Raw genomic sequence first — 27,138 nt, forward strand, 5'->3', positions numbered from 1 at the left:
ATTAGTATTTTCTTTCACTGGGAAAATGGATATGCTGTGTTTTGTTAAGTGAATGTGAGACACCACTGACACCTTGGCAGAGCCACCTTGGACCAGATTATTTCCAAACTTTGTCAGCGCCTTGGTCATTACACCACGCCGACCTGGCTTGTGACATAAACAGCTCACATAAAAAGTTGTCACCAGTCCCTTGAAAGCAATGAGCATTTTAGAAACCCACCCCAGGATGAGATTCTTTCGTGAGGCACCGGGTCGCCTGTGAGAGGCCCTTGTTTAGTGAGTCCCAGTTCAGAGGCGAAACTGATGAGACCCTTTTTCGATGGCGCCTCTATGTTTTTCACAGGTGCAGATCTGTCCACATCCTGCTGAGAAAGATTGATGTGGCTGACCTCTGCTTGGAGCAGTGAATGGGTACCCAGACAGATGCTGGAGGTCAGGCGGGGGCCTGGGGACTGTGGCCAAGGCAGCTTGGATGCGTGCCTTGGAAAATACCAGCCACACAGAACCATCCTGGGGGCTGGAGCAAGTGAAAAACAGAAAAAAAAAAATGGGGATCTAGGCAATTTCTTGATTGTGTGAGCTCCCTTTGCAGGTTTAGAAATGAACTTCCAGTCATCCATGCTTTTGTACAGCAATAATTCATGGGTCTCCACAATTCCCTTGTACTGCTATTGTGATAGTCCTTAAGAGTCATGGTGAACTTGGCTGTTGTTTTAAAATGCTAGCCTGTTATGAAGGCTATTTCTGAATCACCACTGTGGGGAGGAGTTTTCTGTGGGCTGGCAGCAGGGTTGTGTTTCTCATTGGATAATTAAACTCAGTCCAGGGACTCGACGTTGAATTGTACACTCTCACATTCAGCATGAAAAGCATACATAGGCTATCTCTTAGGCACTGTCATGGATTCTGAAAAGAAGCAAAATGAGAAAAAAAATGGACCCTGTTCTCCTAGAACCTATCATATAATAGGGAGGCAGGTATGTAAACGAATAACTTGTGAACAGTGTGACAGGTGTGTGTAGCCACAGAAATGCTGAGCGTGGAAGAAGTTCATGGTTAACTTTCCAGGAGGAGTGTGTGAATCAGGGAAGACTTCCGGGAGGAAGTGATACTAGAAGCGATTTATCAGGTTGGCAGAAATTTCCCAGAAAGGAAAAAGAACCACAACGAAGAATTTACTAGGCAGAGCCACGCAGCGTAGATGGGGTTTTTATGTACTTTGTGTTCAACTGCTCTTGAGGAGAAAGACTTGAGTTACAGAATCTTAAAAATAAAACTGAAAAAAGAAACAGCTCACGCGATGGATTCTGACGTTACTAATAATGACATACAGTATCCCCGAGGCTGTGGATATTTGAGCAATAAAGTCTAAGTCCTTAAATTAGGTGAGAACCATCAACCTTAAATTGGGGAGAGAAGACAATAGCAGTAGGTTTAGACGCTGCTTTGCTCTTAAGCCAGCAGGTGCCCCATGCATACCTGTTGAGTGGGTGCTGGGGGGCCTCTGAGATGGGAATTCTAGCCTCCTTTCTGTAGTCACTGATGGGGGGTGTCGCCTCAGGCATGTCACTTAGTGGAGTCTCACTTGCATCTTGATCAAAATGAGCTGCTTGTCTGTATATCTGCACTCCTTCCAACTCTGATCCCCTCACCTATCAAAATACCTCTTCATACATGCTGACACATGAAGGAGAATAATTCACGTGTCTCCACAATTCCCTTGTACTGGATAACTGAGCTAGTATTCCAGACCTCTTAGTAAACCTTTCACTGAGTAAATATATTTTCATGTAATGAGAACCTCATACCCTGAAGAAGCCAGCTTTTACCAGGCTAGAGAAGAAATTGCTTTTAAAATAATACTTAGAAGTACCTGTAACAACAACAAACTTTAGTGAAAAACTTAAACAGCCTTCCTCTTGGCCCAAAAGAGTAAACACATTTTTCCATCATAACCCCACCGGGCATCTGTCAGATTCTGGGCTTTGCAGTGATCCTCGATGTCACCCTCCGGGTGTGGCAGGACGTCAGAAGGTGATGAGCACCTTTGGAAAAGAGGAGACTTAGAGTCCCTCTTCTTCACTGTGCCTGCAGGTCCCCAGGAGCCATGTGATGGGCTTATTGGTCCTGTTGCTCCAGGGACCGCTCCAGCCTAGAGAGCTGAGGGCATCAGTCTACTTCCAGTGACAGATGCATCATGTAGCTTGCTTAGTGAATTTGTGTGGATTCTTTTTGTTTTGTTTTAAGTTTGGTTGAAGTACAGTTGACTTACAATGTTGTGTTAAGTCCAAGAGTACAATAACATGAATCAGTTATACACACACACAGAGAGATATATCCATTCTTTTTCAGATTCTTTTCCCATACAGGCTATCACAGAGTACCAAATAGTTTTCCCTGTGCTGTGCAGTAGGTCCTTGCTACTCATTTGGCATATGTACACTACATTTGTTTTTGTTGTTGTTGTTGTTGTTGTTTTTTGTCTTTTTGCATTTTTGCCATTTCTTGGGCCGCTCCCACGGCATATGGGAGGTTCCCAGGCTAGGGGTCGAATCAGAGCTGTAGCCACCAGCCTATGCCAGAGCCACAGCAACGCGGGATCCAAGCTACGTCTGCAACCTACACCACAGCTCATGGCAACGCCGGATCCTTAACCCACTGAGCAAGGGCACGGATCGAACCTGCAACCTCATGGTTCCTAGTCGGATTCGTTAACCTGCGCCACGACGGAACTCCCCATTTGTTTGTTTTTAATTGACAAATTTGCTGGGAATTGCCTTTGTGTTATGTATTACTAACAGAGATAGAACCACTGCCCTCACAGTGCTTTCAATTCAGGCAAAACATAGGTGTAACTGTTAGGAAATCACTGAGCCTGGAGGAGAAGACATTTGTATATTATCTGATCCTCCCAGCCAAACATCCATCTAGGTTTAAATAATTACCAGCAAAGCAAAGGAGTGTGGCCTACGCCAGCAGCAAAAGCTCTGATTCGACCCCTAGCCTGGGAAGCTCCATATGCCATGGATGTGGCCCTAAAAAGAAAAAAATAAAGTGGTTGATGGGATTTCCATGTTTATACGTAGACCTGACTTCTAGAAAAACCTGGTATAGGTTGCAGGTGATGGGTATTGACACTGACCTACACAGATCCAGAATATGGGGCCCCAGTTTTTGTTAACCCCATAACAGAGGGTGCTTGAAGCAGAGAGTTTGGGGCTTGGAAAAAAACTGAAGATGCTCATGAAGATTAGCAATAAGATATAAAGCCGAGATAGGAGGATTCTATTACTTTTCTCTTAGACTTTGGATTTCTGTAATCCCTGGGCGTCTTGGGATAAAGCTTATCTTCATGATTGGATTAGCGAGGTAAAGGAAGAGTTTTGAATTTCACTTTCTGACCTTCTAATGCTTTGTATTTATGACTGATGTTACTGTTGTATATTTGTTCATCTCAGCTGTGTACCCACCCCTAACGTCAGTGCCCCTGACCAGTCTTAGACAAGATAAGTGACAGTCTGGAGCCAGTGACAGTCAATTTCAGATGGATTCTTTAATGTATCTGAACGACTTCATGCCATCCCTCCAGATAAAGGACACAAGCACACATTGACTGAAGGAACACTTGCCATGCTTCCAGGATAACCCCTTACAGTCTTTAAGGAATGTGGGAAACTTGTTTTATGTGAAAGACCATTTCCCAAAGGAAGTCTGAGGCAGGAGAAATACGGAAAGTTCATTTAGATTTTAAGTCCATTCCCATTTCTATAGTTGATTGTCGAAGCAGGGCTCAGCAAAGCCCAGCCTGTAGGCTGGCCACCCGATTTGGTCAAATGTTATGGGACACAGCTTTGGCCACACAAGGGCAGAGTTGAATAGTACAGAAAAGCTCCAAATTGCAAAGCTCAACATACTTACTATCCAACCCTTTACAGAGAAAGTGTGCAGAACCCTACCTTAGAGTATTATTAATGCTTCATATTTATTAGGACAGTTTAGCTGGTAATTTTAATTTATAACAGGAAGAGGTCGTGGATTAACATATTCACACTACTATATGTCAAATATATAACCAACAAGGACCTATTGGATAGCACAGGGAACTATACTCAAATCTTATAATAACTATACTCAAATCCTGTAATAACCTATAAGGGAGAAGATTCTTGAAAAAGAATTTGTATCAACAAAGTGAATCACCTTGTGGTACACCTAAAACTAACACAACATTGTAACTCAACTATACTTCAATTTAAAGAAAAAAAAAAAAGTAAAGGGTTCTTGTTAATAAGTGCATACATTATGGTTTCACTCACAAAGGGTGCAGGGATAGGAAAGCTGAACCAAGATGGCACGTGATGGTTGCACCAGCCTTAGTTCACTGAGCTGACCTAGAGCCCCCGTTCTCATCTCCCACCCACTTTCATATCGAGTGGGATTTCACATCCTAGTTCTGGTTCCAAAGGATTCAGCAGTTTCAGAAGACATGGCTGGAATAAGCTCTGATCAACCTCTCAACTCGGATGGGACTTGGATGGCAGAGAAGAATATCCATCATAACTCAACCGTTGCTAATAATTTAAATTCTACAAATTCCAGGACTTTGGCAGCTTGACTCAGTAAATCTTTTCTGTCTTTCTTTTTTTAAAACAAGGACAAAATACACAAACAGATTAAAGTGCCCCTACAACCCAGCTGGCTTGTTTTTAAGCTCCCAACGGAGCACTTGATTCCCTATTACACTCTTTTTCCTTTTTATCAAATTGCTAAGAAACAGTAACTCAATTGATTTAAATGATTTCTATCACACATAGCCTTTAAGACAAGTAATCGGTTTATTATGCTCAGTCATAACGATGGTATTTTACTTCTATGAATTGTATTTTCAGCCGCACTCATAAAATACCCAGTTTGACTTCATTTATTAACTTTCTCATTTTTCCATTAACTGATGTTTTCCTGTCTCAGATAATTTTCCTGCCCGTTGATATTGCATAACTCAATAGAAATGTGTCTTTCAAGAGAATGAACAAAACATTCTTTGAGGTTTGGATAAGATGATTTTTATCTGAATCTATCTCAAAGAATAATTCTTAAGTCTTTGTTTTAGTCAGGTTTCACTTTTAATGTTATATTCCAAATATCACTTTGAATTTAATTACATTCTTTTTTTTTTTTGGCTTGCTTGCTTGCTATTTAGTAGTTTCTTATTGCTGAGAGCCTAGATATTAAAAAATTTCATTTTCTACTTTTTAGATAAGAAGATATGATTCAATTTTCATTTAATCAGCTCTTGTCCTCAAAATTAATTAGAAAAGATGTCTGGTCTTATATTAATGGGTTGCATTTTGGTGTTTTATTCTCTGTTGAGTCTCTTTCAGTCTGTGCTGAATCCATCTAGGCCTGCATAAGGCATTTGCGTTGTTTTTTTAGCTTCCTCCTGCTTTATTGGCAAGTGACCATGTGTATGGTAATTGAGCAATTGTGTGCTTACATGGGTTTATGGAATTTGCATCAGCAACTTTGGGAGATCTTAAATTTTTGTCTTTAAACGGACTTGAAGAGGAAGCTTTCTGAAATACTTTCTTTTGGTTAAAAATGTATTTTGCATTTTATTGCATGACAGTCAATCTCTAAACTCTGAAGACGGAATTCTCTTTTCTCTTGGCCATATCCTGTGCCTTTGTGATTTTTGGAGACTGAGGCAACTTTCCATTGATGGAGGGGTGGGTGAGATGCCAGGGAAAGGGGGCAAATGTTGACTGAGACCTGGTAGACCGCAGTCAGCGAACTGTTATTTCACATGCTGCATCTTAGCCTCTGTTGTCCATATACTCTTGTTTTTCTTTTCTTTTCTTTTCTTTTCTTTTCTTTTCTTTTCTTTTTTCCTTCCTGTCAGACAGGTGCAGATACTGAGATTCAGATGGTGAGGTGACCTTTGTCTGGGTCCCCCACCCAGTGGGGGGACAAAGTTTGGGGCTATGCTTTGTGTCTTTGCCACCTGTGGTAAACCTTTCTGTCACTTTTTTGGGGGGCCTCTCTTGTCAAATGTGATTTGCCATCAGGAGAGACACCTAGTTTTCTTTCCTCTTCTTTTTCTTCTTCTTTTTTTTTTTAATCTTTCTTTTTTGGGGCCATACTTGTGGCATATGGAAATTCCCAGGCTAGGGGTCGAATTGGAGCTGCAAGTTGCAGGCCTGCACCACAGCCACAGCAGTACCAGATCTGAGCCGTATCTTTGACCTATGCCCTAACTCACAGCAACACTGGATCCTTAACCCACTGATTGAGGTTAGGGATCAAACCTGCATCCTCATAGGTACTAGTTGGGTTCTTAACCTGCTAAGCCACCATGGGAACTCCATATTTCTCTTTCTTCGCCTCCTCCCATGACGGTGTTTCTGTCTTATTTTGAGTCCTGACCCATTTCTTCCTGAACTGGGCTGGGCTGTCCTGCCCCTTTGCTTGCCCCTTCTAATCCCATTCCTGCCACTGTCTCTCCCTTGTGCTTCCCTGACCTCCCTTCGCATTTTCAGTTCCTGAAGGCAGCTTTTTTTTTTTGGAAAGGGTTTGTGTTAAACTTGGGCCCCTGTGGCTTGAGACAAGTTCTATCTTGAAGCTGTGGGCTGGTTTAGTCACTGAGAAAAACTAGAAGGCCTGTGATGAGGATGGAGTCGGTGTTTCCATACAGATTTTAAAATTATTTGTTCTAGTTCTATGAAAAATGCCATTGGTAATTTTTTTTTCTTTTCTTTTTTTGGCTGCACAAGTAGCATGTGGAAGTTCTTGGACCGGGGATCTCACCCGTATCACAGCTATAACCAGAGCCATGGTAGTGACAACATCATATCCTTAACCATTAACCTGTTGAGCCATAAGGGAAATCTGTCATTGGTAATTTGAGAGGTATTGCATTCAGTCTGTAAATTCCCTTGTGTAGTATGGTCATTTTAACAATATTGATTATTCCAATCCAAGAACACAGCATATCTTCCCATCTGTTTGTGTTGTCTTCAGTTTCTTTCATCAGCATCTTAGAGTTTATGGAGTATAGGTCTTTTGACTCCTTAGGTAGTATTATTGCAAGATATTTTATTCTTTTTTTTTTAAATCATTTTAGGGTCATACCTGCAGTATGGAAGTTCTCAGGCTAGGGGTTGAATCAAAGCTGTAGCCACAGGCCTACACCACAGCCACAGCAACGTGGGATCTGAGCTGAATCTTCGACCTATACCACAGCTTATGGCAACACTGGCTGTTTAACCCACTGAGCCAGAGATGAAACCCGTGTTCTCATGGAGACTAGTTGGGTTTGTTACTGCTGAGCCACAATGGGAACTCTGGTATTTTATTCTTTTTTATGTGATGATAAATAGAATAGTTTCCTAAATTTCTCTTTCTGATATTTCATTGTTAGGTGTAGAAATGCAACAGATTTCAGTATGTGAATTTTGTGTCCTGCAACTATGAATTCATTGCTGAGCTCTAGTAGTTTTCTGTTAGTGACTTCAGGATTTTCTAAACACAGCATCATGTCATCTGAAAAAAGTGAGAGATTTAAGAAAAAGAGTCGAAATAGGGCTTTGAACAAATAACCTTATAGGGCATAGGGGTTGGAGAGAAGAGTCCTTGACCCAGAGGCTTGGTGTAGGATGTTGGGGCCAGGATGGGTGTGCTTACACTGGGCACAGAAGGGTGTGTGATGAGGGAAACAAAAGGCTGAAAGGAGGCTGAATCTGGGCCATGGAGGCTGAAATACAAACATGGGATTATGGCAGCTGAGAGCTGCTGGGACTTAGTGGTGGGCAAAACCATGCCTTGCCCTGTGCCTGGCAGGTAGTCCGTGGATATTTATTGAAGGGCCAATGACTTTATGATCCTTCTGTGAGGGAAATTAACTAGGCTGGAGGAGAGGGAAACTAGTGGCAGCATAACTCAATGGGATGCTAGTATTACTCATTTCCCTTCTTCTCTGTGTGTAGGATGTGCAGGAAACTGGGGATGCACTAAAGGGAAACACTCAGAATCATATTGCTGGGTGATGTGCTTGTATTTACTATCGCTTCATTTACATTTAGAAGCAGTGATACTGAAGACGGCATGGGGTATAGACAAAGTAAAGTCCCTGATACATGGGCCTCTTTCTTCCCCCCAGCGGCTTCTGAGGCAGTTATGAACACTGCATGCCAGCTGGCCCAGGATTCGTCTAAACTAGTGCTCCTCACACTGAGTTATGATTCCATCCATGGATCATGCAATGAAGTTAGTAGACTTCAGAGAGCATTAGCAATGACACATTATAAAAATAACCCATTGCATTGCACACCACAAGGGTCGGTTCTGTTTTGTGACAGAAAATATATTTCTTACTGTGGGTCACCGAGAAATTTGAAAAACAACATGGTAAGTGAAAAGAGCTCATTACTTAGGAATATCATAAATCTCTCTTTAGCTTCTGCATGTAAAGAGATCATATGATTTATCATCCCAAGCAGGACACATCTCAGAGGGAAAGGGGTGGCTCTTAATTACACCACGACAACAGGTGTAAACCAGGACTGCCTCAAGCTAATTAAGAAATATGGTCACTCTGCCTGTATTAGTTAGAGTTCTCTGAGAAAATGAACCAATGGGATATACATGTATCTATATATATATCTATATATATCCAGATCTATTTATCTCTATATGGATGGGAAGAAACAGACTGGATGGGGGATATTGAGATTTATTTTAAGGAATCAGTTACTTATGGGGGCGCGAGTCAGAAATGCCTTAAGACAGGTCAGCAGCAGGCCAAAAAATCAGCTATAAGTTGATGCTTCAGTCTTGAGTCCAAATTCAGCTACTGAGCAGCATACTGGAAATTCTAGCAGGATTTCCATGGTATAAACTTGAGAAGAATTCCTTCTTCCTTGGGAAACCTCAGCCTTTGCTTTTAAGATCTACAGCTTTATGGAGGAAAATCTGTTTTACTGCAAGTCTATTGACTTAATTATTTATCACACAAAATATATACCTTCACAGCAACATCTAGACCAGTGTTTCTTTTTTCTTTCTTTCTTTTTTTTTTTTTTAATTTCCCCAGTACATTTTTTTTTTTCTGCTGGACTTCCTGTGTGGCTCACAACATAGACCGGTGTTTTACCACCCGACTGGGCACCAGAGCCTCGCCAAATTGCCATAGAAAATGAACCAGCACATTTCTTTAAGAATGACTATAGCTACAAAACTTTCAAGGGGGGCCTGAGGTTGTGCTGAGGTTGGACAGTTGTCAGGACATTTGTGGGGCTATTTACTTTTATTCGTCATTATTAGCAATGTGCTAATTGAATATTACCATTTTGACCTTGTGGCTTCTGAAAATAATTTTAAAGAAAGGGTGAACATCTCACATGGGCAGTTTTGATACTTTGTTCGATAAATGTGAGCAGTGTGTAAACTAGGTGGAATTGGTTTGTATTGAAAACAGTTTTAATCCTTTATAAAATGGATTTTGGGAGAAGAATGTTCCTGAATAGTTTGGCTATCTGGGACACACTGTTCATTCTATAGAAACTGCCCCCCACATATCTTTATATGTATTTAACAACTTGCCATTTTTCATGCTCCAGTATAAAGTATGAGGGCTCTGACGCCGCAATTCCATGAAAGCTTTAATTCTCATGAAGTGGCAGGAACTAACCAATGGGTAGCTTTGCCTTTCAATAAACTGCAGTAGGGTAGCTGGTAAACCCTTAGTGGAAACGTGGCCTTGCTGGGATCTTTGAAGAAGGAGACAGAATTCTGCAAAGTTTCATATTGAAAAAATATCCAAGTGAAACTCTCATCCTTCATTTTTGCTGACCCGATAGTCAACCTAGTGCTGAATTCCTTGTTTTGCATTTTATGTAGTTTTAGAAGGATTTTTTTTTTTTTTTTGCCAATTGCAGAACATTTGGAAACTATTGAAGAAGTATGAAGAGGGAGCAGAAATGGAAAATTATAGCTCTGATCATAGTGTACGTAGTAGGATCATTCATGTTTGATCTGAACTTTTAAAAAATTATTGCATTGATTGTATATGTCTGTGTCTTGTGTTTTTGTCAGGTGACTTAATAAGGGAACAGTTTGTAATGACAATAAGTATCCTTTATAAGTGTGAAGTGTATTGTCTGCATTATATTTCATCATGTGAGCAGGTGACATTTAAGTGCATCTCTGCTTGGACAGGAATCTTGTCTGGAAGGAACAGGTTCCTATCTTTCAGAGTTCAGACACTGCCAGTCAGCTTAGCATAACCTCAGGGACCTGGCTCTTCATACCCCAGTTCCTGGTTCTATCAGGCATCACCCTCTTTAGGGACAGAGATGAAAATCTGCTTCTCAGATTCCAGAGCAAAAACCCCACAAGACAAGGCTCGGGCTTAATGCTCTCGATCAAAGTTGAGGTCCATTTCGACCATTGCAGCTTCTGAGTTCCTAGTCCCCACTGGGTCCGCTCTGCTATTCTGGTGCCTGTCCTGTGTGGCTTTGCTTCCTGAGCACAAGCCAGGAGAGTGTGGTGTGTTGCACCGCAGCCCTCAAATGAAAACATGAAGAGAAGGCGTATTTTGGCACTTATCATGGAAGCCTCAGAAAAGTTGTCTTGCATGAAAAGTAGTTTTATGACACTAGTTTCCCAAGACTATCTTGATTCCTATCTTTGACTTTTTGATTCATATTTATGCTGCCATTCGCATCAATGGATTGATCACTGAGAAGCAGTGATAGCCATGACGGTGCTTCAGTGTACTGTGATTTTTCATTCCTATCTCCAGTGAATTAGTGGACGAAATCTTACTTAACCTAAGTAACGTCTGAGGAGGCAGTAAATTAACGCTCATCCTTCTTTTGAAGGATTCGAAGGCTTGGAAACTGAGATATGAAATTTATTTAAGAAACTCTTAAAATCAGATTGTGTATCAGAGTGAAAAATACTTTTATAGTTATCTAACTTATCTTCATGCATTTTTTTTTTTTGGTCTTTTTGTCTTTTTAGAGCTGTACCCACTGCATATGGAGGTTCCCAGGCTAGGGGTTGAATCAGAGCTGTAGCCACTGGCCTGCACCACAGCCACAGCAACGCCAGATCTGAGCTGCGTCTGTGACCTACACCACAGCTCACGGCAACGCCGGATCCTTAACCCACTGAGCAAGGCCAGGGATCAAACCTGAAACCTCATAGTTCCTAGTCGGATTCGTTTCCGATGTTCCATAATGGAACTCCTCCTTCATGCCTTTTAATGATGAAAAAACTTTAAGCCTAGTTCATGTATTTCCCCATGTTAATTACACAGTGATTAATTGGAGGCAGAGAAACTGGGTTTGAATTCAGTTCACCCTCTTATTAGCTTCGTGCGGAAGTTATTTAACCTCTCCAAGCATTAGTGTTCTCATCTGCATGAAAGGGGAAAATTGTTTCAGTATAGCTTACAGGGCTGTTTTAGGTTAAATGAAATAAGCCCCCCCATTAGTGCACATCAGTAAACATTAGCTGTTGTTATGATGGGATACGGAGAAGGGCAGGAACAAAGTCATTCTGAGCTGTGCTGCAAAATTACATTTTCAACAGGTGTTAGTGGTGGGTGAGGATATTCCAGGAAGGAAGGACACAAGCGAGACAGGGAGCTGAGGGTCTTAATGGGAACATGGGGAGTAATCCAGCTTGGCTCTGCTGCGTAATGCACGGATGCGAGAAAGGAGATGCAACCTCTAAAAGAGTAGTTGAAACCTGATCGTGGATGGTCTTAGATGCCAGGATGTGGAATTTAAAGTTGAGTCATTTGTGTGTGTGTGTGTGTGTGTGTGTGTGTGTGTGTGTGTGTGTGTGTGTGTGTGTGTGTTTGAAAGATAGGGAGACAGAGACAGAGAGGAGAGACCAAGAGGTAATTAGATGTGGGCTAAGGGAGAGGAATTGGGTGAGGATGTATAGGAAGGGAGGCTTTCTTTTGAAAGGTGAAATCATGGATTGTAGTCTGACAATGTATGTTGAAAACATACAAAGGTGTCTCCCTCTGGCCTGGCAGTCTGATTTTAGAAAAGTAGGCAGAAATGATGATTTGAAACTAACAACCTTGGAGTTCCCGCTGTGGTGCAGTGGCTTAAGAATCCCACTGCACAGATAGAGAAAGACAAATATCTTATGACATCAGGTATATGTGGAGTCTAATAAAAAATGATACAAAAGAACTTATTTATAGAACAGTAACAAACTCAGATTTTAAAACCAATCGTATGGTTACCAAAGGTGAATCCTTGGGTGGGGGAGGAATTGGGAGAGTGGGATTAACATATACACATGACTGCATAAAACAGATAATTAAGGAGAACCTAGTGTATAGCACAGGGGAATCTACTCAGTAGTTTCCCTATTTGGGAAAAAAGATGTATTTATATGTATATTTGATTCACTTTTCTGTACACCTGAAGTTAATACAACATTGTAAGTCAACTATACTCCAATAAAATTAAATAAAAAAAAAAGTGGCGTTCCTGTCATGGCTCAGGGGAAATGAATCTGACTAGCATCCATGAGGATGCAGGTTTGATCCCAGGCCTTGCTCGGTGGGTTAAGGATCGGACATTGCCCTGAGCTGTGGTGTAGGTCACAGACGCGGCTCAGATCTGGTGTTGCTGTGGCTGTGGTGTAGACCAGCAGCTACAGGTCCAATTTGACCCCTAGCTTGGGAACCTCCATGTGCCATGAGCATGGCCATAAAAAGCAAAAAAAAAAAAAAAAAAAAAAAAAAAGAAAGAAAGACTACAACTGCAGCAGCTCGGGTCACTGAAGAGGCTGGGGTTCCATCCCTGGCCTGGTGCAGTGGGTTAGGGGATCTGGTGCTGCTGCAACTGTGGCATAGGTCGCATCTGAGGCTTGGATTTAGTTCCTAGCCCGGGAACTTCCATATGACATGGGTGCAGCCATTAAAAAACAAAACAATACCAAAAAACCCCCAAAACTGACCACCTAAATATTGAATGATGGGGGCTTGGTTAAAGGATGGAAAAGCTATGTGATTTAATAGTGGCCAGTCATTAAAACTGATGTTATTTATCAACATAGATCACCTAGATGATGCCAAAATGATATTGAAGGTATAAAATATGTTGGTGTGAGCTCATTAAAAAATATGCATATGTGTGAAGGCCTGTGCCTTCATTCGTTAAAAATCAGGAAGAAATTTAAACCAAAATGTTAATGGTGGTTATCTTTGGGTGGCTTTTTTTTTTTTTTTTTTAATTGTAAGGGCAACATATGGAAGTTCCCAGGCTAGGGGAATTGGAGCTGCATCTGCTGGCCTACACCACAATCACAGCAATGCAGGATCTGAGCCCCATCTGTGACCTCCACCACAGCTCATGGCAGTCTTGGATCCTTAACCCACTGAGAGAGGCCAGGAATCAAACCTGTGTCCTCAGGGATACTAGCCGGGTTTGCTACCACTGAGCCACAAGGGGAACACCATAGATGATTTTTTAATTGAATTAAGATATTCGTGGAATCCCCATTGTGGTGCAATGGAAATGAATCCAGCTAGTATCCATGAGGATACAGGTTTGATCCCTGGTGTCGGGGACCCAGCGTTGCTGTGGCTGGGGTGTAGGCTGAAAACTGTAGCTCCATTTGACTCTTACGCTGGGAACTTCCATATGCCACACGTACAGCCCTAAAAAAGCAAAAGCAAAAAACAAAAAACAAAAAAAAAACGATACATAAAATTTCCTATGTAATCATTTTTAAGAGTAGAGCCCAGTGATATTAAATACATTCACACGGCTCTGTGGCCGTCTCCATTCTCTGTCTCTAGTATAGAGGTGTGATTTTTTTTCTTTGTTCTTCATGCTTTCTTCTGTTGTTTGAATTTTATAATGTTATCACTGAAACACAACTTGAACTAAGAAACACGAATCGAGGTTTGAGGATGTCATTGCTGTGATGAGGGAAATAACATCCTCACTGGAGTCCGAGACCGAGGGAGTGAGAGGAAGTACAGGGACAGGGAAGGTCACGTTGTCCTCGTGTTTTCATTTGCAGTGGTTGATCCCCTTGAATTAGATGGTGCATTTTCCCGAGATAATTTGGGCACTGGACTTAGCTGCTGCTGGGGACCTGCACAGTAGGTCACAGTAGGGCAGCTAAGCCTCCCGATCCATGATCAAGCTGTCATACCATCTTCGGGAAACTAAGGGACCAACATCTGGTTAAGGCTGCATATGTGAGGAGCACACAGATGCGGCACAGATCCTTGCTCTGGAATAAGGCTGCCTGTGGAAGCGCCTCCCTTTGTTAGAGCATCCAGACTCTCAGCGTCGGAGTTCCCGTTGTGGCGCATCGGACACAAATCCAACTAGAAACCATGAGGTTTCGGGTTGGATCCCTGGCCTCGCTCCGTGGGTTAAGGATCTGGTGTTGCCGTGGGTGTGGCCCTAAGATAAATGAATAAATAAAAGAATCTCAGCATCACTTTCATGCTGCCTGTCATTGGATTCTTGGTTGCCTGAATTTCTTTGCTTCCAGGAACCTTTGTTGCAGCATCATTAACAAAAGGACTGAAAGCAATTAGAACACAAGACTGTTTAACATTTTTTTCTGCAACATGCAGGTTCCAGTCCTTCTGATCTAAAACTGAACTGACAGTATTTGAGCGCTTGTATTCTGTCCATTACATATGTTTATTCCACAGTGCGAAAGCCAGATCTCCCCATAAGATAGAAAAATAACTCCACAAGGCGACATCCTTCAGATAGGAACACATGGTTTTATTTAGGGATAGAGGGATAGTTCTAAAAAGTTCCCCTTTTTTCAGCAGACATGGAACAAATTCCTACCTCCTAGAAGCACAGTTGCTCTGGTGGAGGCGAGAATGAGCATGACAGGGTGTCGGCCCCCCAGGAGCTCTTGATTTAGCTTGTGGATTGAAGTCGAAGTACGTACGCATGTAACCATCTTCATACGAGGCCTGCCGGGCTGTGCTGTTGCAAAGGTACCTGTTTTCCAGAGGATGGCCGTCTCCCTGGGGGATGGGCTGAAGGGCTGTGGAGGGGGAGCCTGGCCTGGAGCCTTGAAGGTTGGGTCAGTCGGTCAAGGTGGTTGTAACTGAGCGAACCCCAGTTGAAGTGAAGAACTGGAGAGGTTGTTCAGTGTGGGGTTTGGATGATACCTTATCTTGGGTTTCCCCAGAAGCAGACTTGCAGGCAAGGATTTGAATGCAAGTCATTTATTAGGAGGTGATCTTGGGAAACATTAGTGGGCGGTAAGGAAGTGAGACCAGGAAGGGAAAGAAGCCAGTAAAGCGTACATTATGAAGCCAGTGAGTACTTTGGGCCCCTGGAGCTTAACCCCACTGGGGAGCTCTGGGAAACAGTGTGTAACACACCTCAGATTTATCCCAGCTGAGGCCAAGGACCTGTCGACAGCTCTTGGACATTGCTACTTGAGGACTGCCCCCGGGGGCATGGATGTGGGCCCTTCCAGATTGCCCTGCATGGGTGGAATGTGCTTCTGTGGTTGGGGGGAAAGAAAAGCTCTCAGGGAGTTCCTGCTGCGGGACAATGTGATTTGCAGCGCCAGGATGCAGGTCCCAGCACAAGGAATGAAAAGATCCAGATGCTAAAGCTGGAACTCCGTATGCCACAGGACAGCCAAAAAAAAAAAAAAAAAAAAAAGAAGAAGAAGCTCTCAGGCAGTGGTGCTCAGAGAGGCGTTTGTAACTAGCCTTTGGCCTATAAACAAGAAATCAAGAAAGAGGCTAGGATCTTGAGATGTGTCCATTGCATGAGTGGTCATGGTGGAAGGGGGTCAGTGGAAGAAGCTGAGAATTGAGATGGAGCAGAACGCCATGCAGTGTCTCAGGAGTCAGTGAGAAGGAAAGATCCAGTGAAGCGGGCAAGTCGAAGGAAAGTACTAGTTTACCAAAAGCATAGTAATAATGGTGCTTTCAAGCCCCATACTCTCCAAAGATGTATTAACCGAGAGGTGTGACAGAATGGGCTTGCTCTGAAACCTGGTTCTAGTTCTGGCTTTGCTATTCCTTAGCTGTGTGACCTCAGGTACATGCCTGAACCTCTCAGGGTCTCAGGCTCCTGTTGTGTAAAGTGAGGTGGTTGTTTCCAGCCTCTCCCAGCACGAAGAGGCAGTTTGTATGGTTTCAAAGAGGCGGTATGCCTCCCACCTCACTCCTTGTCATCTAAGTTCATAAGTGTACTGCATGTTAGACAGAGAAGTAATCTAATTTCACAGCTAAATAAAGAGCTAATTTCAATGACTATTAAAATTAAAGTGTTCATAGAATACATTTGCTGGGTCTAAGAAATGCACTCTCAAGCATTCCTCCCGCTCCACCCATCCTCAGAACAGTATCCTCCGGATCTTCTCTGTCTGCTCCTGTTCTTCCTCCTGCAATTAGACTCTAGACTTATTTTATTTCATGTTGGTTTACTTTTATCTGTGGCTGTTTTGGCAGCAGGGATTATATCCGTTTCCCTGACAGAGAGTTTTACATGGCGTATGTGGTTGAAAGATTAATATAAGCAGTTGCTTCTGAAACAATTCAATCTCGCTTTCCCATAGTAATGAAAAATGAATAATCAAAAGCCATAAATTGTGTCTAGAAGATAATAAATACTGCTTCGCGCATTTTTAGTACTGCTTGTGAATTATAGCTGACCCCCAAATCGAGAAGGATGAATACGACCAATGGGAACTCCGAAGTGGGTGCTGGCCTTTAATATCGGTCTTTAGCTGCTTGATTGATTTCATTGTTCCCTATCAGAACCTGGAGGATCTGCTGTCAGTCCTGCTGATTTAAAACTCAAAATGGCATCTCATTCCCATCAGGGGAGTCTGTGTTTAAGCCACCATAAAACAGTCTTTGTCGCTTTCTGTCCCTTAACTAACACACGGACCCACTTGGAGCTCCAAGGGGATTTAAAAATCTAAATCGTAACACCTGAATAATGCTGGATCCAGCCACTGTACAAAGGGAAACTCCTAGGGATGTATTTTATCCAGAACCTCATGAATTTCCTGGGCTTGAAAGCTTCTTGAGTAAACTCTAGAAAGATCCCTCAGAGACTTCATTTTACTTTCACCTGCCTACCTTCTGCGTCGCATTCATGAGCCAGGGCTTACTCGAGACATCATCTTTTTGAAAAATAGTGCCTCTCTTTCATGAGACATTGTGGGAGGTGTTGAAGTCCTGTGACAAAGGATTGGCTTTCTTTTGAGATGCAGCAATTAGGAAGTCTAACCTGTGGCATTCAGATTGCTGTGTGCCCCGCCACCAATAATCATACGTACACATATACATAAAACAGATGTGTCCATACTCCTGCTGCATGGAAGACACTTGAAAAGTCCTTGGCAGATGTCGACTGAATGCACGTGACAAAGCAGTGGCCAGGCACAGACACCTAAAGTTTCCTGCAAAGCTGATGGCAAAGGGAATCAAGACTTGGCCCTGGTCAAGCTCCTTTGCTATATGCAACTGGTCCCTGGAGGGGCCATGTTTTCATACTATTGAACCAAAAAAGCAGGATACTTCCTCCTTCTCCAAGGAGGCTTGGCAGGTAGTGGTCATGAATCCCAAAATACATCTTTATAGTGTCTGATTTTTTCCATTCTATTAATGGAGATATTTGAGCCTCAGCATACTCTAAAACAAAGGTAAGACTTCCTTTTTCTACCTCCAAAAAACATGTTTCTAAGTACAGATGAAAGGTAGTGTGTGATACATGCAAAGCCCTTTGAAAACTCTATAGTGATAGGCCAATACAGATCAGAGGCCATCTGTTGATTGATCTGCCAAAAGTTGATTCCTCTTATATATCTGTTTTGATCCTATGGTAATTATAAACATAACTATTTAAAAAGTTTTGTAAAGGTGCATTTTCATGTCTTGTACATGTGCATGAGTGTGTGTTCTCAAACCTGGAAATGAAAGGTAATTCTGAAATCGGTGAGGGAAAAATCAAATCCACCAACCAGGCTTTTGAGAGGGAGGAGGCTCTTCCTAGTTTGTTTCTAAAAATAAGCTTTCCAAATTTGGTACAGCTGTTAGGGAGCAGGGGTGGGGAGCAGGGCAGTAGCCAAAAGTCCCCAAAAGCATGTCATACTGCATCGTCAGATGCTTACGGAGCTACTGAGAAAATTCCTGGCATATGTGTTTTGTTCTAATAATAACACAGGATGCTTTTTTAAAATTTTGTTTTCATAGAAATGTTCAGGTTCTCCTGATTCTTTGGAACTATTGCCAGTATGTGACTTGACCTGGCCTGCGAACAGAAGTCGAAAGCCAGAGATGAATAGCCATGTAGTGTCTTATGCATGAGACTTGTCCAGTGAATATTTCAAGTCACTAAGGCCAGTCTAGCAGGAAGCATTATTTTACTTTTGTTCTAAAACATTATATTTTGAGCTATTTCCTGAAGGGCTTTTGCAAGAAACCAATTCACTCTATGTGGGAAGATGACTATTTTTTAAATAAATTCTTCTCCTTCAATCGCTTGTTCCAAAGTGTCCTGCAATGGATGGGTGGTGAAATTATAAGAAGAAGAATGAGGAAGAGAAAAAGAAGTTAGGAAGTGGGGGAAGAAGAAGAGGAAGAGACCATGATACCCTTCACATTGTTTATTCTTTTATAATTTACGAAGTGAGTTAGTTAATGTCGCAAGTGAGGAAATTTAATTTTTGTGACATAATTTTGCACGTGTCATATACCTTAAGTGAAGGAGTTAGAGCTTGAATGTCTGACACAAAGGCTAACCTTTTTTTTCTACCACATAATTGATTCCACCTCTTCATGCCTAGTTCCACGTGTCCGATGTGGATTTGAAAATGTGAACTAATCTGTGTGTGAAAAGCTTGAAGCAGGGTCCTGCACCACATGAGTGCTACATAGAAACTTTGATAAAGAAAGGAAATTCAAATGAAATAAAAAATCTTTCATTCGAAGCAAGAATGAAACATAGGTAATTGCTAGAGTCTGTCTCAGACAAAGGGGGAAATGTCCCCCACTCCCAAGAAACAAAACACTTTAAGGCTCTCAAAGAATATAGTGCAAAATATAGTTTCTATTATTTTCTTAGATGCATACTTATAAGAATGGATGACTCAGTTTTTCAGAAGTCAGCTGGGAATGCTAGGTCCACCTGATTGTGACAGCTGTCATTGCACAGTCATTTTCCTTTCTCAAAGATGCACTGACAGGAAATTAGCAGAAACTGCATAATTGAAATGTAATGATTATTCCCTTTCAGTGGCTTCTGTCTTAGAAGGAAAAGGTTCTGTCCTTTCGATAACACACAATAAAATTCAAAAGCCACAGACTGTTATGGGCTGAAATGTGCCCCGCTCCCAATTTTATATGTTGAAATCCTGACCTCCAGTATCTCTGAATGTGACTGCTCTTGGATATAAAGCTAATTAAATTTTTAAAAAGGCCATTAGAATGACCCCTAATGCAGTCTGACCCGTGTCTTCATACAAAGGAGAAATTAAGACAAAGACACACAAGGGGAAGACAGCATGAGGACACCGGGAGAGGATGGCCAGCTCCAAGCCACGGAGAGAGGCTTCAGAAGAAACCCTCCCAGTGGCCTTACAGCCTCCAGAACCCTGAAAAAAAAATAAAATCTGTTGTTTGAGCCATCCAGTGTGGTACTTTGTTACCTCGGTCCTAGTAACAAGTATACAGTTTTAAGTCAGCAGCTCTCAAACTTAGCTGTGTTTTAGAATCACAGTAGAGTTTTTTTGTTTGTTTGTTTTTCCAGTTGATGCTCAGAGTTCCATCCCAGAACAGTAGAGTGAGAATTGCTGGGAGGGGGTTACAGCTGTCTCTTTCAAAGGCTTCCCCAGAGAGGCTGGTATAGTTGAGGTTGAAAGTCAGAGTTACATTGTCTTCCCAGAAGAGTTCCCAACTGGTTCTTTGGGAGAGGGAAAACAGATCTTGCATCCAAGGTCTGGGTTGTTGGAGCTCGTTGCTCACAGAGCAAAGGAAGACATCCCACATGGAGCCGGTGAGAGTCCAGCCTGGCTGATCCTGCCCATTAGCTGAGTGTCTCTAAAAAGACAGATTCATAGAACTGATTTGTGAAATCTTTGGAGTTCTGGGACTGGGGGCAAGAATGTGTATGTTCTGGAGGGGTTTTTTTTTTTGGCATTTGAAGATATTTATTTTTGGAACAATGATGTGACAACATTAAGGAAAAATTTGAAAACATTTGCTTAAGCCCAGAAACCTAAGAGAAATAGGAGTTTGTATGTTGAAGATGGTCTGTAAGTGATTTTGATGGTATTTTAGATTAAGAATGGCTGAACATACTTTTAGTATGTGTGTATGTATATGTGTAAAGATAATACATTATCTTTAACAAGGAAGACTTACCTATAATTCCACCAACAAAGGAATTTATTTATGTTTCTGATCTGATTGTTTCCGCACATTTTTCCATCATTAGACAGTTCAGTGCTGTGAGTGTTGAAGATGCTGGAAGTGATTTTCACAAGTAGATGTGGACTTTTGCTGTTTAGTGTTTTGCAGTAATGACCTCAGATGAATCACCATTCTCTCTTTCTAAAACCTGCTGTTAGGGAAAAAGATCTGATGCCAACAAATTATGTCCTTCATAAATGAAGTGTAAATTGAACTCCTAATCCATGCGTTTGCTAATCATCCCTTCTTATGAATATAGTAATCAGCCTCTTGGGGGACTTTATCTATTATGCACAGTCATATATGCACACAACATTTCATTGACCCAGTCACTGATCCTCAGCCAAACAAGTTAAGATCAGGTTGGAATTTTTTAAGTCTATGGATCTATTAATAGATGCAAACTATTGCCTTTGGAATGGATAAGCAATAAGATCCTGCTGTATAGGACTTGGAACTATATCTAGTCACTTAGGATGGAGCAAGATAATGTGAGAAAAAGTATGTGTGTGTGTGTGTGTGTGTGTGTGAGTGACTGGGTCACTTTGCTGTATAGTCCAAAATTGACAGAACACTGTAAACCAACTATAATGGAAAAAATAAAAAAAATTAAAAAAAATCATTTAAAAATAAAAATTAAAAATCTATGGAAAGTCAGTGGCAACGGCAAAATAATAGCTGACATGTGTCATGAGCGATATAAATGCTTATATTCATAATCTCAAAACAACCTTGTTTGATGTGCTACTATACCCATTTTACAGTTAAGGACATTGAGGCCAGGTGAGAGGTGTTAGGTAATTCACTCAAGTCCTGGAGCTAGGAAGTGACAGAGGCAGTTTGGCTCTAGAGCCTGTGCATACTCGCAACAGTTATTCCCTCTAATTGTAATGGAGCAGGCCCTTCCCCATATGCTCTGCTTTAGCTCCTCTCTGAAGTATAACATGTATCTTATTGGAGGTATACAGGAGCTTTTTGATCCGACCTCTGGACAGCAGCAAGAACAAAGGATTTCTGCACCAGGAGGTTTGCAACAACCAACTGCCTCCCCCTACATACACACACCTTGCTTTAAAGGTGCTCTGCAATTTTTGTTTGGGGAGTTTAGGATATTTGGGGGCCACAACCCACCTGTCTCCTTGCATGGCCCAAGCAATAAAGTTTTCTCCGCTCTAAACTCCAACATTTCGGTTTGTTTGACCTCACTGTGTATCAGGCACACAGACTTGCAGTAACATACTGACCTTTAACTTACCCAGAAACTCCATGAGCCCTTCTCTCGGTCTCTTTTATTCTCTTTTATAGCTAATTTTAGCTAATTTTGGACTTTAGGCTTCCTTACCAATATCAGGCATAAATAAAAGCTTCCCAGTCAAAGACAAGAGATTATGCAATAGATATTTTTAGGGTGACTGGTCCCTTTACACAGTTCTCTTATTTTTGCTTACAAAAAAGCAAAAAGCAGTACACTATGATCTCACCGAATATGTATTTGTATAATAATTCTCTCATGTATTAATTATAAAGATATCCATATGTCCATAGGCTATATTCACAATCCCATCCTAATAGGAAAACTATTTCATGTTGCCTACTATCTTGCAGTCTTTGACCTGCTGCTTGTTTTGCATCATTGCAAATGGAGCATTTTTTTTCCATACTCAGTTTTTCCACCTATGCCAAAATATTTTGTATAGTGTCAATAGTACCAAATGGTCATCAAAGTAAATATATCGAATAGTCCTTGCTGTTGACCCATCTGGATTTGCAGTCTTATGTTTAAGCATTTTCAGAACTTCCTATCTTTTAATATCTTCTAGATTGTAACCTTTTTAAGGTTGACCACCCATCTGCAAATGTGCAGAGCTTGGCATACTGCAAAACAAATTCGGTAGCAAAAAAATGTTGATTGAATGCAGCCTAATAATTGTTACTCACATATTCTCTAACTGGAAATGCTGTACACACACACACACACACTCACACTATATATAGTGTACATACATATATATAATGTCTATTATATATATAACACATATTCACATATTCTCTAACTGGAAAGGCTGTGTACACAACATATATGCACTGTATATATATAAAACATTGTGTATATGTGTATAATTATATATGTATTGGTTTAGAGCACATGTTAGTCAGAGTTAGGTTGACTGGCATTAATCCTTATTCTCCTAGGCACTCCCTGACTTAGTTTGAGGAAGTTAATGGACCTCTTCAAGTCTCAATTTTCTTTTCTGTAAAGTGAGGACAGTAATATCTACTTGTAAATAAGACGTAATGACAAAATAAAGGTGGAACCCTTCAAGATGTGCCATCCTGGCCCACCAAGTGCCCAATAACAGCTAAACAGTAGGGTAAAGAAAATTCGTTTGGCCACCATCCGAAATGTAGTAACTGGACAAAGGAAAGTAATGTTCATACATGTAAATACTGTGAGGGTGAGGCCCAGAGCAGAGGTTCCCTGGTCTTGTTTGGAAGTAGACAACACACTTCTTTTGCTGAATCTGGGCAGAGTTCCCTGGTGTACGTTGCCAGAATAAGTGTCTTCACATAAGCGTGTCCATCTTCTGGTGTGGGCCAGGGCCAGTCACAGGACCATCCCTGTGAGTCAGGGATGTGGAAGCGTTTCTGGAAGGAGAAGTGGAGAGCAAAGAACCAGAGTAACTCCTGTTATCCCAGGCTAATCCCTTGAGCAGTAGGAGGGGAGGACAATCAGGCCTGCCGAGAGCACGTGCACCTTTGCAGAGGGGGGATGCTAATAAAATATGGTAGACAGAGTAACAGGTAGCCAGGATCCAGGATGCGGTTCAGATCGACCTGGAATTTTAAAAGGTCGTTCTAGAGCCAGAGGGACGGCTTGTGGGAGATGGCTCAACAAACTCATCCTGGGACCAGTTGGCCTGGATGTGCCACCTGGCTCTGCTGTTTACAGAGTTGTATGACCTTGGACAATTCTTTTTGCTTCGTTGTCACCAATTCCCTTAATTGTAAAGTGGGATTAAAATAGCAACTACTTTCAAAGTTTGTTGTAAGGATTAAGGAAATTATTTTATGAAAGTGCATGGAATAATACATGGCAAACAGCAAGCATTCAATAAATGTTAACTGCTATAATCTACCTACCCCTAGAGAGCTGAATGGTTGATTTTGCTCTTGCCATTTCTTTTTCCTCTCCTTTTTCTGTGATTGCACCTGGATTTATGTGCATTTCCACTTGAGAGGTGACTCCTGGGAGTTCCCTGATGTCTCAGCAGGTTAAGGATCTTGCATTGTCACTGTTGTGGCTCTGGTCACTTTTGTGGCATAAATTCAGTCCCTGGCCTGGGAACTTCCACATACTATAGGCATGCCCCCCCCCCCAGAAAAGCTGACTCCTGAAGGTTTCTTCTTTTTTTGGGGGGGGGGACAGAAAAATGTATAGCATTATGATGATAAGTCCTGAGTTTGTTCTGTTAAGAAGTTAAAGTCATGGAAACATTATTTATTTATTTTCTTATTAAGACTTGCTCATCCTCCTTACGAATCTTTAAAATGGGAAATCTGCCCTCTGATAGGCAGGGGTAGCACAGCACACATTCGCAGGCAGAATGAAAACTAAGCAGTCCACACACTTCTGAGGTTCGAATGTTACTCAGGATTCCAATTTCTTTTCTCATTCTCTGAGATTCCTCTAACCACAGCTGGAGATTTTGGTAGGGCTGGACTTTGTCCTTTATCATTAATTTATTGTCCTCGTTGCCTACTGAAAATGTGCTAGGAAGTAGGTCTGTGCTTTCCTGCCTCCTCTTCCCGGCCCTTTCGCACTCAGGATCTCAGGGATTTGACTTGTCACTAAGCCCAGTTTAGAGCCACCAATCTCAGAATTCTGCTTCTATATGTTTCATGCTGTTGCTCCAAAATGCACTGCAAGGCTCACAGATGTTGCTGCCTAGGGGGTTCCCGAGGGCAGCGCGTGGCTGCATAGATGCCAGCCTCTGCTGTGAGTCTGGAGATGCTTGTGACTGGTTGTCCTCTTGGTGTCAGGCCCACTTGGGTCTCCAGTTCAGCAAGGGGGCGCAACATGCCAATCTGGCCAGCTTTTCCTGAAATCCGATGCTGAATGGATCTCAATGATAGGTTGTTTCAGATGCTTCCTCATTTACACCTTGCAACATCCTGATTCCTAGTCTGCAGATTGGTGGGAATGCCTAAGAGAGACCAGGAGAGAGCATGAACCCTCTCAGTTGGAGCTCAGAACAGTAAGTAAAGCAAAAATGCAAAGATGGAGGCCAGGATATATGCTTTATTGTAGAGACACTAAGTTGGCTGATGTTGTCTAGTGTCAGAGCCACATGAGCTTGCAAAGAATAATTCCAGAATCAGGCAGATGTCTGTGCCAGTCACAACAGCTGGGGAAGGAAGCTTCCTCACCTGGGCCCCTGAGCCCAGCGTCTGAGCCCTGGGAGGGACAGTTGAATACAGCTTCCCTATGGGCAGCTCAGTCCCAAGAGGCAAAGTGCAGAGCTGAGGGGAGGGTACCTGGTTTTCTTCCTAAATGTGCTAAACCAATGAGCCACTGCAACTAAAACAAGGTCCTACTGTGTGGTACAGAAAACTGTATTCAATGTTCTATGATAAACCATAGTAGAAAATAATTAAAAAGATTATGTGTGTGTGTGTGTGTGTGTGTTTACGTAGAAATAACTGGATGGCTTTGCTGTAGAGTAGAAATTAACACAACATTATAAATCAGTTATACTTCAATAATCTTTTTTTTTTTTTTCAAAGGTGAATGTCAAGTGTTGGAGAGAGGTCACAGGAGCATATGTAGGGAAACTAGGCCCTCATGAAAACAGTGGAGGGTCAAGTTCTGATGAGGAAACTGAGGCGCAGGGAAACCCAGTAATTTGCAAAGGCTTCAGCAGCTCCTTAGCGGTGAAATTCCAATAGAGTCTTTCCACCCTTCGACCCTAGGCTGAGTTAGAGCTTTTCTCCGAATTGAAAAACTGGACTCTTGACATAGGGAAGAGCTGTGAAAGGTCATTCATCCTTTAGAATCCCAAGCAAGGTTTTTCATAAACTCTCCAAAGGATAGGCAGGTTATTTTCTCCTTTCGGTTTGCTACCTCTGCTTTCGCTGTTAACTCTCTGTTGAAAGATCTAGTGGGCCTTACGTGCACAATATAGCTCACTTCCTTTTCAGGAAGTTATCCTGGCGGCTGGACTTCCTCTTCCTGAAACTGGCTCCAACCTGGCACACCAAACTGCATGTCTGAGAAACCCGCTTGCAGACCACAGACTGTGCGGAAGGAAGCCAGCTTCCTTCCCTGTCCCTTGCCTTGACCAGCTTTCGCCACCTCCTTAGCCAGAGAGGAATGCTGACCTAGCATCAATGGGCTGTGACAGCCATCTGTATACCTCCTGCCTGACCTGGTGTTCTCAGCATTGGCAGGCCAGCTGAGGGACCATTAGCTGTCCTGAAGCCTTGCTTTTTTAATCCCTTTCTCTCAAATGTGATGGTCATGATGCTTAAAATTTTAAATTTTAATTGCATTTTGAAACTTTTGGCATGGGATGACTGCAGGGCGTCCTCTTTAAGGGCAGCTTACAGTTTCCTGGAGGGGTGGGACCTTGTTCTCAAATCGTTCAGAGCTCAGCTTCCTTGTGGCCATGTGGGAGAAGGGTAGGGTGACAGTGTGTGGATTGATGGGTGCAATTTCCAATAGGTGGCTTCCTGGAAGGTCTTTATGAAGGAGCCGGATAAAGGGCCTGAAGGAGACAGAGTCTCACAGCTTTTGGTTCTCAAAAGGGTTTATGAACCACACTGGGCTGGAAGCATTCAGCAGCGGCAAGATTTGGGGAGTAGGAGGAAATAGGTAGAACTTGTGCCCCGAGTTAGACATGGGAGTTAGGAACTGTATCTCCTTTTAGGGAAGCAGAAGTTATATTCCAGAAGCCATAAAATTCCAAAGGCCTACTTAACCTCTTAGTAATTTTAAGAAGCCTAAAATAGCCTTTGCCTTTGTGGCTCCTCTAAGTTGACAGTATGTACATTTTATAGGTTATGTTCCCTTGAAATATTATTAATGAGATAGATTTGCATTGTTTAGAAACTTATTCTTTCTGTTTGGCCCATTTTAACTGTGGTATTGAAAATCCTATGAGCTTGGGCTTCTACAGATGGGTTCTCAAGAAATCAAGAAATTTTAAGACAGAATTAATTCTTGCTGGTCAGTGTCTTGAAATTTACTCTGGAGTTACCTTTTTTTTTCCCCAGAAACTCCGGAACAACTTTTATTTAAAATTCTACCAAACTCTTCCTTTCTGTCTCTCTTTCCTGTCCTCCTGGCTAAGACTTCAGTGGATAAGCAGGAAGGTTTAAGTAGATTTGCAAAGGTAGGCACCTGCCTGTCGAAAAGAAGCTGCAGTCCTCAGGGACCCTGGAAAGAAAATTGCCCTCCCCTCATGTGGCGAAGAAGTGTGTTCCCTATTCATGGGCATGTTCATTGGCCGGTCACTCGGAGGGAGCTTGTCCTAAGCCATTTCATTTGGGTTGTGAAGCTAGTGAACTTTTAACACAGCTCTGTGAATGAGGCTGTAACCAGCCTTCCATAACAAGTCCTATTTCTGATTCCCCTGAGCTAGGGTTATTCTTTGGACTGTCAAACTGGCACCTTTGGATATTTCTAT

At 42.1% G+C, this 27,138-nt stretch overlaps 1 protein-coding gene across 2 annotated transcripts in view; it reads left to right on the forward strand.

Moving 5' to 3' along the window:
• FAT3 (FAT atypical cadherin 3) overlaps positions 1 to 27,138 on the forward strand; it is a 556,180-nt gene that overhangs the window by 68,939 nt on the left and 460,103 nt on the right. The gene's annotated exons all lie outside the window — the stretch shown is intronic.

This window comes from Phacochoerus africanus, chromosome 11, assembly GCF_016906955.1.
Source record: "Phacochoerus africanus isolate WHEZ1 chromosome 11, ROS_Pafr_v1, whole genome shotgun sequence".
Classification (NCBI taxonomy): domain Eukaryota; kingdom Metazoa; phylum Chordata; class Mammalia; order Artiodactyla; family Suidae; genus Phacochoerus; species Phacochoerus africanus.